Source organism: Artemia franciscana, chromosome 10 (assembly GCF_032884065.1).
Source record: "Artemia franciscana chromosome 10, ASM3288406v1, whole genome shotgun sequence".
Lineage (NCBI taxonomy): Eukaryota > Metazoa > Arthropoda > Branchiopoda > Anostraca > Artemiidae > Artemia > Artemia franciscana.
Window position 1 is genome coordinate 49,276,543 of NC_088872.1, and position 14,180 is coordinate 49,290,722.

At 36.5% G+C, this 14,180-nt stretch overlaps 1 protein-coding gene across 4 annotated transcripts in view; it reads right to left on the minus strand.

Moving 5' to 3' along the window:
• The window catches only part of LOC136032309 (RUN and FYVE domain-containing protein 1-like), a gene marked incomplete at its 3' end in the record, with an annotated part of 94,848 nt that extends 88,352 nt beyond the window's left edge, over positions 1-6,496 (minus strand). Inside the window, 1 exon segment of one of the 4 annotated variants that reach the window (XM_065712598.1) lies at positions 6,377-6,496. 4 annotated transcript variants of the gene reach the window in all.
• Between the last annotated feature and the right edge of the window lie 7,684 nt (positions 6,497-14,180).

Consider the following 14,180-nt stretch of genomic DNA (forward strand, 5'->3'; position numbering starts at 1 on the left):
TATAAAATTTAAAGGATGGAAAAAGGAAACACATGTTTCAATCTACAAATACAACCTAAGTTATGGGTAAGTTTCAATCTCAAATAATCAGAATGCTTACGGAAAGATAAAAGCTCATCGAGAATAATCCCAAGGTAACAAAATTAATTTGCTTATTTTATCCCTATTTTATCACTTTGGTTTAAAATCAGCTCATCGATGGTAATTTTATTATCACCCGCTGTGATCACCCAAAAATCATGAATTCAGTTTTAGAAAAGTTTGGAGCTAGGTAGTTACAAGCAAACCATTTAGTCAAAGATTTCAGTGCTGGCACATTTTTCTCAACCAACAAAGATGAGGTTTTAGTTTTTACTGTCATGGCCATATCATCTGCAAAAAACACTGCTAAGCTATTATCTTGGGGTAAACACCTTGGAAGATTATTTATATAAATCAAAAATAGTAATGGCCTCAATACTGATCCCTGGAGGACTCCGATATCATCAATAACAACATGGCTTGACAGGTGCCCATTTACATCTACCTGAATTTTTCAACCATGCAGGTAAGATTTTATTAGATCTAGGCTTTTACCTCTAATTCCTGTGTTATTAATTTTCTCCATCCAAATTTCAGTTTAGCATATCAAATGCCTTTTTTATATCATAGAAAAGAGTAGACACGTGATTATCATCACTTAGTGAATCATTAATCTCTAAAATAAGCACAGCAATAGCTTGTTCAGTGGGATAACCTGACCTGAATCCAAACTGATTTTTAGTAAATAAATTCCTTTCATCAAAATATAAAACAATACTTTTTTGAATAATTTTTTCTAGAACCTTAGGTATTGGGGAGAGAATAGCTATTAGGCCAGAATTGCCTATATCTGTCTTATCCCCTTTCTTATTAATGGGGATAACTCGTGCAGATTTCCATATTTCTGGAACAAAAATACTAAAGCCAATTAAAAAGAGATCAAAAGATAAAAATTAGTGTGAACCTCTTTTTCAAAATTCAGATAGGCATTGACCCATCATGTACTCAATTTTCTAAGCTCTTGAAACAACAAAAGGGTAGGTATAGTAGCTTGCCAATACCTCTCATGTTTTCAGCCCTGAATTCATTCCAGAAGGTATTATTCACTTAACTTAGCATAGACTAACTTTTTTCCAAGTTACCAAGCAACTTGTGTCAACAGTTGACCCTGATCTTGGACACACATTTAAGGGTTCAGCCAAGTCTTGGAAAATCATTGTTTATATAAACAACAGAAATAAACAATAATCAACCTCTACTTGATAATCTTAACCATTTTGTTGACAAATTGGCTAAAATCCCAATAGCCTTCATTAGCCTATAAGTCTATAATATATAGCCTATAAGAAGTAGGCTAGAAACTAGAAAAGGTTTTTGATGGACAATCAAACAAGGTTAATAACCTCATCGTGAAAATCGTAATAAGGTTAATGATAATGGGAAAAAGAAACCAAGTGTCCCCACAAAAAAATGGAGAGAACCCCTGGGCGGGCTGCAACTTGAAATTAAAACCTGATGCTAAAGCAATGTTGTGTGATGGGTGTGAAAAGTGGTATTGGAAAAGGGGGCAATCACCATTCTCCTGGTATTACCCCCTTTGTTTATCCAACCCCGCAAGAAAGTGCTACCGCTGAAGATGTAAACACGATTGTGAAAGAACAAATTGATTGCCTAAAAACTGAACTGCTTGCAGAAATGACTATAACGGTTGATTCAGTCACTGAAAGAGTTTCTGAAATTGAAATAGAACTGTTAAAAAGTGCAACAAATCTGACATGCAAACACAAGTCAAAAACCTCGTCAGAGAAGTACTAAAAGTGTTGAAGGAAACCCTAACAAACGAATTCCATGTCGAGCTCGCAGCCATTACTAAGGCTCACAAATTGGAAGCCCATGAAGAAGTGAGAGACAAAATAAGAAGAGACCATGATAGGCAGCACTGAAGGCTAAATATCATAGCTCACGGAATTCCGGAGCTAGAGTAGGGTACAAGCCAGGAGAAGGAACAGGCTGATATAATGTTCATCAGCAAGCACCTAAAAACCTCCTATAAACTTCCAGAATTTCATCTCACAAATGTAAAGCACCTGACACCTAAGAATAACCAGATCATTGCTGGACAATAACCACCAAGAATAGCACCAGTGATATTTACCATCCCTAACATGATGATAAAAAAGGAAATCACTAGAATCTCCTTTTTGAAAAAGGAGACAATTCAGTACCGAAGCGACATAAGCAGGGAGGACAGAGAGAAGCAAGCGAAGCTTGTGAAAAAATTAAAAGACCATCTGGAAAATGGTGAAAAAGACCTTGCTATCCATAAAAGTTGCATTGTCCCAAAAAACCAGCAGTGAGCGGGGTTGGGAACTTTCCCTTCCCCACTAGTGTAAATAGATCCAATACTTCAAATTATTTAGACTGTAGTGACAATAGATGTACAGATTTGGAAAGGGATACAGTATCCACAAGTTATGAAGATGCCCAAACAGCTAGTGAAATAAGTGATAGTAGCCCAAGTGATCTAGTAAAAAACATTAAAAGTCAACGCTCTAAGTTTCTTCAAGTGCTGAGCACAAACATAGACTTCTTGCCAAATAAACTAACAGAGTTATGGATCTTAGCAACAAAAAATGATTATGATGTGATTTGCATAGCTGAAATTAAGCCAAAGAATACAAATAACCCTTTGGACAATGCCCACATTGGAATTGCTGGATACTTTCTATTTACAAACTTAGAAGATGGCCCAAGAAGAGGAATTGCAGTCTATGTGAAGGCAACCTTATCGGTAAGCAGAATCTCTCTTAATAAAGTTTTTGATTGGGTTGTATATTTAGCTACAGAGATTGTGCTATCCCAAGAAAGTCTAGTTCTAGCCACCTTTTACTGGAGCCCAAGTTGTCCAAACCTAATAGAGTCTGAACTGGCACTTTGTAAGGCCCTGCAGTTGCTACAAGATGAGAAGCCAAAGAACCTTTTAATAATTGGAGATTTTAACCTTCCTCAAGTCAGCTGGGTTGATGGCTTGGGGTATTCCTCCCAGCATCATGAGGGTCATGGTATGAATTCTGCTTTCCTCACTTACCTAGCAGAAAATACGCTATATCAATCCGTTGAATCACCAACAAGGTTCAGAGATGGACAAATACCCTCGCTACTTGACCTAGTAATCACAGATGACCCGGATCAAATACTAAGTATTGATCATTTACCACCAATTGGTGCAAGTGATCATGTATATCTCTTAACAACTCTCCAACTGTCACACCCTCTTCTGACCATATTTGCAGAAGATTGATTACAAGAAAATCTGCAAGGAACTAAGGAGAATGCAAAATGGCGACTGGGAAGCACTGTTTGAGCACAAGTCAAGCAATGACAGCTGGAATCTCTTCAAGGAAATAATGCTAAAGCACAAGGAGACATGTACCACTGTCTCATATATCAAGAGGCCACGCGCCCTACCTTACTTGACAAGATCCATAAAATGGGAAATGAACAGAAAGAAGAGATACTGGGCAAAATACAGGCAAACCAATTCTCAAGAACAATATGATAAATTCAAAAAGGCAAGGAATAGACTGAGAAAGATTACAAGATGCTCTATAAAAAAGCATGAAGATATCATTGCTACATAAACTAAAACTAATCCAAAGAAGTTTCCAAAATGGCCATTCCACAGACACAAACCTAATACAGTCATACAATGAAGTCACTGGACTACTGGAAAAAGGGACACCCATGCACATGATTTTGTTGGATGAAGCAAAAGCATTTGACAAAGTCGCACACCTAAGTTTGAAGAGAAAGCTTCAAGCTTGTTACATCCACTTGGACATCATTGAATGGATTGTAGACTTCCTGGGAGAATGAACCCAAAGAGTTGCTATTATTAATGATAAAGGAGTGCATGTACTATCATCACCTATACCTGTTCTTAGCAGAGTTCCCCAAGGAACCGTGCTTGGGCCATCACTTTTCAACATATATATCAATGATGCTCCTGAAATACTCCAAAACCTTCTCACACTCTATGCAGATGACTGTAAGCTCATTTGGGCAACATCATCTTGGGTGGAGGCTGCATCAATTCAAGCCAATCTTGACAAGCTGGATGACTGGGCTAGACAATGGCTACTTGAATTTAATTCAAGTAAATGTAAAGTTTTACATTTTGGCAATAAAAATCAAAAACATATTTACACCATGCAAAACCAAATAACAGGTCAAAGAGAACCCCTAGTTGCAGTTACAGAGGAAAGAAACTTGGGTGTCATAGTTGGCTGCCAGTTAAAGTTTCAAAGTCATACTGAAAAGATTGTAGCTAGTGCAAACCACGCTTTAGGGACAAATAAACAAACATTCACTACTAGATCTCCACAAACAATCACCAAGCTATACAAAAGTCTTGTCTGACCAAGGCTAGAAACTGGCATGTCAATTGCATCTCCCTTCTACAAAGTGGACAAGGACATGATAGAGAAAGTACAGAGGAGAGCAACAAAGATAGTAGACAGGTGCCAAGATCTTCCTTACCCAATGAAACTGCAAACCCTGAACATATGCAGTATGACTTGCCAAAGAAAAAGGGGTGGCATGATTAACACTTACAAATTGATTCACAACAATCCAATTCATGGTCTCTTGTTCATTGATTCATCACAGTGGACAAGGGGTCATTCTAAGAAGCTCATAAAGGTCAACACTCAGAGGAGGGAACGCCATCACTTCCTAACCAACTGGGTAGTAGACCAGTGGAACTCCCTGAGCAATCATACTGTATCCAGTAAGACTGTCAAAGAATTCAAAGTCTCACTTGACAAGGAGTGGAGCAATAATAAATGGAGGCTGGAATGGGACACCTTGGAGTCCCAGACCAGAAAATAAACCCTAGTCAGTAAAACCAACTCAATATTCAAAACAATTCCAAATCAATCCACGTGGCAATTTTTGAAGAAATGCTGAGCAATGCTACAGGATGGAAAATCCTTCAATTGCTCCAAGTTGCAATTTAAGGTAATTTAAGGTAAAACATTGTCAAATCTTAGACAGATAGTAACAATAAAAATTATATTTATAAAATCAGAAGAAAGTCAGTTTTCTGTTAATATTTGAATAAAACTGAAACACTGAAAGGATATATACATCAAAATAAAATAGCTGACATTTTGAAAAAAAAGTCCTTCTAGGTAAGCCAATAAACTAATAATTTCAAGTGTTTGATCTTAAATAATTTTAATAATAGCCATATCATTGCAAAGCATAGGTTTCTAGCTATTCATTGGTATATACAATTCTTGTCAATGTCAATTTGGTAACAAAATGTGAGGGTTTTTATTTTCCATATTTTTGCTCAATTGGATAGGTGAAAAGACCACTTTTTTGGAAATATCACTTTTCATTGCTATTCTGGAAAAATAGAGATGAGTTTTTGGATCACAGGTATTTTGCTAAAGCATGGTGTAATGTGTGGGTAGTAACAAGAGCCTTGCTTTCTTGGTGAAATTTTTAACAATGATTTGTAAGCATAAATTAAAATGTGGTCTCTGTTTTGACAAGCAATTGAAAAGAAAAATTAAGTTTAGTATTTGTGATTTATAGAATAGATATCAAGCAATAAAAGTTACATTTTTAGTAACAGAACAAAATCAGATTTCTGTTGGTATGTGAATGAAACTGATATAGTCTACTGAAAGGATATACACATCAAAATAGGATAATTTTTATTTCTAAAAAGAGGTCCTTGTAGGTAAGTCAATAAACTAATAATTTTAAGCATTCAGTTTTAAATAATTTTAATAATAACTATATTTATGCATTGCTTAAATTCTTAGCTATCCATTGATATATACACTTCATCTCAATTTCTCTTTGGTAACAAGTGTGAGGGTTTTACTTTTACATAATTTTATTCAATTGAATAGGCTAGGCCTACTGGTTTTTAACCCTAGCCTATGAGTTGTGTTTTCAGGGACCAGGTTTGAGGTGTATTTTGAGTAGTTTCAACAAAAATCGTTTTCATGGTCATAGTGTTCAACCCAGAAAAACTATAAAGTATTTTCATTTTGTGGGTTCAAAGCATCTTGGACATTAATTTCTCAAAACTGTAACATGCCAAAATAGCATGGTTGAACATGAGTTATGAGAAGACATTTACCCGTGTTTAACATGGCAATCAATACTATAATCTCCATAACCCATGTTGGATGTGGGTGGTCAGAAAACTAGGCTTTGATTTTTACCCTACCCTAGTAGCCTATTGAAAAAACACTTGTGAATAAGGACAAACATGACAGTAACACAATGAATTAATCTTAGCTATTTCACTTGAGAAAGCCAAAAATAGATGTACTAAATCAAAGTTCATAAGAAACAAATAAGAATTTTTTGATAAATTTCCTATGCAGAGCCAGCCAGAGCTCGTGAGATTAATTTTTAAAAACGACGCTATTGAGGCCGTACTGCTGTCGAATAAGAAAAACCTGGCATTCATCTCCTTTTTGCCAAAGGAAAAAGAAACATGCACCACAACATCGAATAATTTTGAATTCACCTGGAAGGCTTGAATTTAAACTATAACACTGAAAAGAGTATAAGAAGCTGGTTTAGGACGTTTTCATTTGGCCTCATACTTCAGAGCGACCACAGCCGACAAGCTTATTTTCATTGTTTGGGTCTCCCGAAAAGTTTCAAATTTGGCATAATATCGCACTTTTAATTATCACAGCCGATCGACCTTCCTTCGACTTTCACAAAATTTTAAAATGTATTTTGAAACTATAAAAATCTCATACACCAGATAGTGGAAATTCAAAATGGTAGATGGAAGGAAATGAAACACACTTATGAAATGACAGCTATATATTTTTCCCATGGATATACGAAAACCATATAAATTTCTAAGTCCTGGTCACCATATAACGCTATAAGAAGCCAAGACTATAGATACCTGTCTATTTGTTGCACAGATACTTACAATTATGCTCTCCTTTAGGTCTCCGTTGACTCTGCTCCCCAGTCATGAACAGTCTATTTTTAAGATTTTTTTTCTGAAGTAAATTTTTATTTTGTATTATTTAAGCTCTGTTTTTAAAAGCAATATGTAAATAGTTGAAACTAAAGGTGACTAACTGCCATTGTGATAAATTTTAATAGAAAACCGGACAATGTTGATCCCTTAAATTCAAAAAGTTACCTTTCATTAGTATTTTTCATTTGAGAAAACTTCCCCACTCCCTCTATAGATTTTGAAAATGTATATTTTTTATCTCTATTAAAAGAAATCTTTAACCCCGTTATTTTTTGTGAATTAGCATGCCTGATTAATAGCTTGTCAATTAATAATCCTACCTGCTCTACTGAAAAATGTAGAAGGGACGGACAAATTATTTTTGTTTTTTACTTTAACAGGAGGGTAATTTTGTTTTTGCTTCTATTTTTTTTAATGAAAACACAAAACGAAGGGTTTTTCATTGAAAATAAAAAATATATATATATATATATATATATATATATATATATATATATATATATATATTTTTTATTGAGAGAGGAAAGTCTTTGGATTAATTTTCTCATGCCTGCCATCGTTCTCCTAATCTTATGATTAGAGCCAAGAACAGACAGCAAAAAAGGTCAAAGATAAGCATCATTTCCTTTGGTCATCACTTCCTCCAAGGATCCAAAAACTTCCCTTTCCGATATAGGTTTTCCTTTGTCTGATTGATATCCTTTCTATGAAGCCGAATTCTCTACATCGGACCCCCTAACTTGAACACAAAAATGTTGAGGAGCTTGTCTAATTTCTGTAAGTCTTTCCTGACTCTTATTACATATTATTTGTAATGTCCGTGGTTGATACTATTGTGTACCATAAGCCAACGCACCAAAAAGGCATACACAGAGCGCACACTTTACACATCAAATAGGGTTGTATTGTGCTTAAAAAAAACTCACGTTACTCCTGCAGGTTAATTTTACCTGCATATTTAATTCTGATAACATTCTGTGTGGAAGATCTTTCTTCTGTTCCAAAAACGAAAGTAAAATAGTTCAAAATAGGGATGATACCTTTTTATTGACAGTGAATAGATATAAATTTATTTAACTGTATATGTGTTCGAAATATCCAGTTAAATAATTTTATATCTATTCACTGTCAATAAAAAGGTATCGTCCCTATTTTGAACTGTTTTACTTTCATCATGGAAAGGCAGTGTGGTCTTCGAAGCTATCTATTTCAAAAAAAAGCCCTCCAATCAATGCACATCTTTCAGACCCATAGCTGCATTAACCAGTTTATGCAAGATTTATAAGCCACTCCTCGTAGGAGAGCTTGAAAGAAATGTGGCACGCCTTCACATAAATTTCGCTTTCAACATGGCATTGGATGTAAAAACACCTTTGTGGTTGTTGCTTATGCAGGGAGTTCTCTTATGGGCAGTTTTTGTCTACCCTTGTCTTGTCTCGTCTTGTCACCTGTCCCTTTTCACTTGCCTTGTCGAGTCCTAATATTTGCCGCATCTTTGACTCCTTGATCAACCCGCCATGCTTTTAAGAGTTGCTAAAGAAAGAAGTAGATCTGAGTATCATAAATTGTCAAAGATATATGTGTGCTAGGCTGCGAGTTGGAAATAAATTCCCTTTTAAGAAATATGAAATGGCAAGACTATTGTATAGAGGTGAGTTAGTTAATCAAAGAACAAGGCAAGGCGCCATTAGCTTTCCTTGTTATTTCAATAATTCTATCCTTAAGGCCCAAGGTCAGTGTCAGATGTCTTGCGTTCTATCTCACATCGATATTTCTGTAGTCAATTATGCTGATGGCATTTTTAATCTCAGGCAAACTTAAGAAAAATTTCTGAAATATTCCAAAATCTACAAACAGAATACTTAAAATCTAGTCTCGAGTTTAACGCTGAAAATCCGACGTAGTGGTATTAGCTGGAAACACAGTCACAGGCTCACCAATAGTCATCATATAGCTTCAATCTTAAAATAGTATTCTTTCCGTGTCTGAATTCTGAACGAAAAAATAACTTTTTTTGTTTATTTTAAACAAAGCTGTTTGGCAAGTTTTTATGAACTAATTTTATAATCACTCAACAAACAAAGGTCACTTATGAAACCTGTCTGACTAGTTGTTAGCAAGAAATTAGACACCTCATTTAGCCATTAAGCAGTAAGAATATAATAAGGAAATCCAATATTTACAGGCAATCATGTTGCGATGTCAAATTTACTGCATAAAGTTAAGTAATCAAATAAAATCACATGTCGTATGTGACTCAGACCTTAAAAATGCTGCTGTACATTTTACACAGTTACTCTTTTCTTCAATGCCAAGCGACACACTTTCACTTTCGAAGTGCAAATTTTTCTCTTACTTTCACCATTCTGGTTCCACTTCCGATCTTGATTTCAGACTTCCGTTCTCTCAAATATTTTTGAACTTGAGTGTCATTGTTGACATATCTGATGATATGTTAAAAAGTGACCATTTACATTTAAAGTTTTGTATGAATTTGTTTATTTCACAAATCAGTCAATAGCCTCAGTGGTTTTGGAAGATGCATTGGGATAATATTGATATATTATTATATTAAAGTGGATTTTATGCTGTCTAAAATCAAAATTCCTTTTCACCTTCTTTCTACAACGCGGAAGAGCAGCAGCCTTCATTTAGATTGCTCTCTTACGAAAATTCCTTATTCGATTAAAGTAGTCACCTCAGCAGCAGTATTATCTGATAGAATTAGGGTTTGTACGCGGAAAAAGGGCTGGAGGGATGACCCAGAACTACAACTGGCAAAAAACTGTCACCGGCTTTGGTTTAAGATCTGGGTTGATTGTGATCGTCCCAGATCTGGTTTTATTTTTAAGATCCTTAAATCGACTAAAAATGAGTACCGGAAAGCTGTACTGCTCTTCAAGAAAAGGCAAGTGTCTATTATGTCTCGTGATATCCGAAATCATCCGCAGCTACTAAGGAGCAAAGTATCAAAGTTCACTTCATCGTCTTGTTTATGTTCTAACCCTATTTATCTAAATACCTGGGAAAAACACTTCTCCTCCTTATTCTCTGATAGTCCCCCATCACTTGACATGACTTTTCGGCAGAATCTCTTTCACCATTTTTCTCAAATAGATGATAGCCAAAATCTTGTTTCTGTTACGCCATCGTCAGCTCTTACGCTAAATCGTCTCCTTAAAAAAGATAAAGCTCCTGGTTTTGACGGGCTTCAACCTGAACATTTGATTTATCGTACCACAAAAAAATTCGAGGATGTGGCTTTATTTTCCAAGCTTGTATTGCGCAGCAATTCGTACCGATTGCACTATGCGAGGCCATTGTGACGTGTGTCCCAAAAATAGATAAAGACCGTGAATCTTGTGACCCTTATCTTCCAATTACAAATTGTTCAGTTATTGCGAAATTATTGGAAGAAGTTTTTTTTATCTCAAATTGGAGTGATCATGGAGATCATCAGTTTGGTTTTCGTGCGGGTCTTGGTATTGGGAATGCACATGCAGTTTTCATGTCTATTTTGGACAGGTATGAAAGAATGAAGAAACCTTTATTCTTTCAATACCTGAAAATGAATCAAGAAGCTAATCGTAGTGAGAATTTAGCAATTAAAAACGAAGAAGAGACTATTAGTCACCCATCATCACCTCCAGATATTTCAGAAAAGGTTGAGTCATGGATAAAAGGGAGCATGGACAAAATGTCACCTGAAAATACATGGGTATTCATTGATCTGAATTCAGACACAGAAAGTATTTTGTCAGAAAGAGACAGACACATTGTGCTTGGATCAGTAGGAGAATATATTGAATCTCTTGCTGGTGATTTGGTGGAAAGTGTCGTATCTAAAGATGAAACGGAAATTGTTCTTCGGCCTCTCCACAGAGTAGCTATGACGCCTCGACAAGAACGCCTCGTATGGTTACACATAAGACCAAACAATCGATAATGTAATAAACCTTCTAGTAGCTCTCACTATTTCTATGGCACTTGGACTTGGAATTCGCAATTTTCTTGGTACGATGGATAATTTCTCACCACGTGACGGAGGTTGTACTAAGTCAAAAAGTAAAGAACATTTCAGGAAGCCTGGTCAAAAGCCTCAATTTCACCTATCTGAAAGCTAAGAGCGATTTTTATCTTCCTTTGATCCTAAAGCCTTTGAAGAAGCCGTAGAAATTCATTGCGATATTATCTCGGGACATAAAGCCAAAATAGAATAGTGTACTGTAAGTTGTCTATGCAGAGATGCAAAGGAATCAGACAAAAAATTTAGGGATTTTAGAACATTTAATGAGGGACGTTCAACTGCTGACTTTGTTGATAAATTTCAGGACTACTCAGCAGAAATTTTTGACAAAAATGAAATCCCTCTTAATGAAGAAAAGTTGTAGCAACTAATATGAATGATAAAACTGACTTAGCCATAATGAAGAGTATTTAACTGAAGCTGACTTTTATGGTATACCAAGAAGTTTTAATATCGATAGTCGTAAGACTGATGACACACCTGGAATTTCTCAAAAGTTTCAGGATTCCTCAGCAGAAATTCTTGATGAAGATGCAACCACCCCAATGGAACAAAGAAAACTTGTGGCAACTGATATGAAACATCATACAACTGTGAATCATAAGGTGGATCATCTAACTGAAGCTGAATTTTATGAAAGATCGGAAAGTCTGAATATCTATAATCGTAAAGCTGATGACAGATCGAAAATCTCTGATAAGTTTTAGGATTCCCCAGCAGAAATTTTTAACGAAAATCAAACCCTTCCAACAGAACAAACTGATATGAAACATCATACAACTATGAATAAGAAAGGGGATCATAGTTTCAGTACTCCCCAGCAGAGATTTCAAAATAATTTAAAATTTTTTAAGTGAATATCCAATTTCTTTCTGTCCTTAGGAGATCCACCATTCGTTTTTAGCCATTTAGTAAAAAAACCATGATACTTTGTTGCTTCATTAAAGCAATTGATAAATATAAAGAAATAATAAATAAAAAATTGAGGGGACAAGGCAGACAGTCTCCAACGCTTCCCTTATTTCTCTCACAAGTGAACCTTCAATCTAGAGAAAATGGGAACTGGTAGTTGGTGTTAAGATGAGCTTTTCTACATTCCTATCCTGTGCTTTGTGCATAAAAATCTTGCTAAAGGAGTTTCGCCCGATACGATAAAAGAGTACATGGCCGATTTCTTCGAGTCTTCTTCTCTTTGTGAGACCCGTAAATTGCTTTTCTCAAAGCTTTTTCCAAATGAAGTCCCATTGAAGCGCATAGGAGCCAATGCTGCATTGAACTGTGCTTCGGCTATTATTTCTTCGCTTGTAAAGTGCGATTCCCAGAGCATGAAGCTTCTGGACTTTGTTATCAAATGTCCTAGTGAAGTACCAATGATCCCTGATGATGCCTTCAGTACCCTCAGTGCCAAGGTGAACTCTTGTCTTGAGCAGCTGCGTGATATTGCGTCCAAGGTTACTGAGGGACAATCTAAGCTTGTAGCCCCTACTCAAAATATGAAAAAACCGTCCTACATTGTCGTTGTAAGAAACCCACCCCCGGAGCCCAGCGACCCTATCCTTCACATGAAGAAGCTCGAAACGTTGGATGGTCACGACGGTATCGTGACTCTAAAATCTAAGCCACACAGCAGAAGCTGGGTTGTGATGGTACGTGACAAGCGCTCTGCCGACACGCTGGCTGCAGCTGTTACTAGCTCCATTCCAAACATTGAAACTAAAGTAATTGATAAAAAGTCTTTAGCAATTGTCCGTTAAATACCCCATAACTATTCAAGAGCTGATTTAGAGGCCTCAGTAGAGGGACTTACTAGTGCTAATCAAATCGGCAATTCTTGCACTTTTCGTCTCGAGTTTATCTACAAAGACGCTCTGAACGCAGTACTGGAGTCGGGAATCCGTATTGGGTACGAAATTTTTTGCGCTAAGCCCTTTCAATCCATTTTGCGTCGATACTTTCGCTGTCAAAGTACTGATCACCTGATTGGAGCTTGTCCCCACTCGCCAGCACATCCCAAGTGTTCCAGAAGTTCTGGCCGTCATGTGAATTCCAAGGAAAACCCTTGCCAAGCCTCGCTAAAATGTGCAAATTGCACTATGGAACACCTAAGTTTTAGTCTGAAATGCAAAGTTCTCCGATCGGCTCTCAACAACGCTAATAAATGAATGCTCAAACTCCGTTTAGCTTTGTGTCGCTTAATATAAATGGTAAAAAAGACCAGGATCCACTGATTAGTGAGCTGCTTGAAAATTATATCGTGTTTTTACAGGCTTACCTTCTCTCTAAAGTGAATGTTGATAGCCTAAGCGCTTTCGGATCCATTTTACCTTCTTGAGGGCCGCCCGGAAAACCCGTGGTAGACCATCAGGAGGTCTAGCCATCTATTTCAGACACAAGACTCAGCCGTTATTATTGCAAAGTGAAGCTAATATCTTAGCAATAAAATGCGGTGATTCCGCATTTATAAACATTTATTTCCCCTGTAATAAAAAAAACTGTGCAGTCATTGTCTTGTTTTTCAACATGTAATTGCCTACGAACACTGCTTAGCGACCTTTCAAGACAAAATACTAAATGGGTTCTCGCCGGCGACATGAACACTTACCAATTATCTAATTCTGACCGATCTGAAATCTTTCTTAATTCACAACCCGGAGGATTCCATCTTGCTAATAAAGATCTTCTATTTACTTATATTCACAATCGTGGTGTTCTTACTTCCAACCTTTATCATATAATTGTGTCAGATTCATCTCTACTGTCATCAATAGTTCATGCGGATGACTCTGAAATATACAACAATCTTTTACCAATCACGTGCCAACTATCGTGCTCCATATCGAGCTCTGTGCAACGTAACTCACCCAAGTGGTTCTCAAAGTTAAACTAGATCTACGTTGCATGGGCAACGTGAGGTGTTGCGGCAACTTTTGCTTGGCTTCGCCGAGTAAAGTGCTGCGAGAGCAACACTTTGGTTTTGTTTCCTCGCTGCGACTAAACGCTGAAGTTGTTAATCTGTAAGGATGCTAAAATACATACTAGGTACACCAACTCGCAAAAGTTGCAAACTCCTCATTGCTAAAGATGATTGTAGCCTTACAG